Here is a 2,723-nt window from a genome sequence, read left to right on the forward strand (position 1 = left end):
GTTGTTTTCATCGTAGCGATGCTTAAAGACGGTTCGGGTTGAACTAGCAATTAATACATATTTCAATCATGAGATATGAAACATGGATGACAATAGGATTTCCATCTGATGGAAATGAAACGAAGGACTTGCATGTGTTACAGTCCAAGGCATTTTGTCTATCCAGAGGATGCTAGTAAGGGTGCAAACTTCAGAGTTCCAGCGATGGACAGAAGAGAGCAAAATGGAGTTGGAATCTTCGTGCTTTGATGAAATGGTTAAAGGGGTTTGAGTTCATCAATGGGTAACGAAGATGCTTGTAATTCAAGAAAGTAAGTGGGAGTGTAATAATATTTCTAAAAACCTTGTGTGCTTGACACATTGTTAATTGGAAATAAATTTCTTGACACGGATTAGGACTTCATTTGAAAATAGTTTTTTGATGAAGTGCTTAGGCTAAATAGCCTCAATATTAGGCATAATGATCTATGGAGATAGATTTACATAATAGGGCTAAGCAATAAATACATATTGACAAAATGCTAAAACCATTTAGCACTAAGAACGACAAGGTGTGATTCCTGCCGAAGTCACATGGAAAGAGTGTTTGCAAGAATCAGTGTCCCAAAACACTGATGAGCAAAATACATGATGCAGATTCCACACACTTTTGTGTTTGGATTAATCATGTATTCCATGGTATGTAAAACAACCAGATATAACCGATACTCCCAAGGTGTTGCGATTATGGATACTAAAGTGATCAAAGTACTGATCGTGGGACAACAGTGAAAGATGTCATTCAGTACTAGAGTAAGTACTCATGATATGGTTTCTCGCAAGCGGAGATCATGAAGAGTTCGTTGTAAAATGTTACATTGATACAATCTTCATCTTTTATCCATGCGATTTTTGATTTAAGTTAAGGGTTTTGTGTAATACACAATATGGTGGCACGGTAGTTGGAAATTGTTCCCAACAGGATACTGTGGCGAATTCTATAACAAATGACTAGGTATGTTGACGCTTTAGAAGCGACAAACAAGATGTTGAATCATATTGTTCATTCATGAACTTAGTATGGTTCCAAGATGGCTTTTGTCAATGGGACACTACTGCAGGTAGTTTCTCCATAACTCAGTCTGAGGAATCCAGGTTTGACCTCTGATTTACATACATAAAAGCCAAGTCCGCACAAAATATGAATTTTGTGAAAGCATGAACACGCGAGGATACGCAGAGATACACACGGAGCTGAAGTTGTCAGATCCGATGGACATCAGGCTATACCACATGCGAAGCATTTTTTACACCAGTATGCCAAAGGTGTGAAGTGCATTAGCATTAAACTAGATTATTGTCTCTAGTGCAAGTGGGAGTCTGTAGGATATATGCCCTAGAGGTAATAATAAATGCTATTATTTATCTCTGAGTTCATAATTATGTTTATGTTCCATGCTATAACTGCAATGATTCTCGAGTCTGCAATATCCACGAGGCTCGGAGGAAGACTCATATGCATGTGTGGAATAAATAAACGGTAAGAAGTATTCCTACTCTAGCCTCTAAGACTAGCTCAAGTGTTGCATGATGGTTCTGTTTTCCTGATCATGGGCATGTATATGCCAGCAACTTTGAGGGCACAATGTTAAGAGAACATTTGTGTTGAATCGACCCGGTTTGATGTTATGCTATGAGATTCATTCGTCACAAGTTAATGGTAAATAACACAGAGATGGTTAATGTTTGCATGATTCCTTAGACCATGAGAGTATCGAGTTTCTTCATGCTTGCTTCATGAACTTTGGGGTTTGTTAAACGTCATCCGTAATTGGGTGGCTATTACGGCGGCTTACGGGTTCATGGAAAAGTATGTCAAGTAACTTAATAGCTCAAGATTGGGATTTGCTCCTCCAACGATGGAGAGATATCTCTGGGCCCTCTTGATGTTACGATATCCATCATCGTCTGGCCAGACACTTTGTGATTTGATCACAGGGATGCCGGAACACGGAAACGATAAAAGAGAACAAAACCAGTAACGACGAGGTAACTAGCATAGTGGACAAGTTGTTGATCCACGGGGATGCAAGTAAATCTCACCTCGAGTCTTTGTAACATATCGCGAAGCAACAGGAATAGCACATGGCAACTGGAGGTTCACTCGAATATTCATTCATGTGGGTATAGGGGTCAATATGGGTGCCCACGGCTCCGATGTCGATCATTGATCGGAAGGGGTTCAGGGTCATGTCTATACTTCACCAAACCTATAGGGTCACACGCTTAAGGGTCATCTATCTGTTGAATACTAGACAGAGAGACTGAGAGAAAATCACCGAAAAAGTTTCGGACACCGGAAAAGTTTCGGACACCGGAAAAGGTTCCGCAGAGAGAGGTCATCGGATGAGTTTCGCTGAAACTGAAAAGTTGTTTCAGGGGATACCATTAAGTCAAATTGGTTTCGACACATGCCTGATAATTCTTGGAGGGTCCCAGGATCATTCTGGAAGCTTTCTGGAATTTTCCGGGATAATAACCGGATATGCTCCGGGGCTGCCGGAACCACTTCAGATGTTTTTCGCCGATGAAATTCACTAATCTGAAATTGTTTCAGAACAAATCCAAAATCATTTTAGTGGGTACTGGAATTATTCTAAGACCCATAGAAATATTTTCGGATTTAGTGGACGCGAAAAATTGTCTTCATGAATAGTAAAAACGCATTCTTGTTTGCTTTGTGC

The sequence above is a fragment of the Triticum dicoccoides genome, chromosome 6B (genome assembly GCF_002162155.2).
Source record: "Triticum dicoccoides isolate Atlit2015 ecotype Zavitan chromosome 6B, WEW_v2.0, whole genome shotgun sequence".
In the NCBI taxonomy this organism is placed as follows: domain Eukaryota; kingdom Viridiplantae; phylum Streptophyta; class Magnoliopsida; order Poales; family Poaceae; genus Triticum; species Triticum dicoccoides.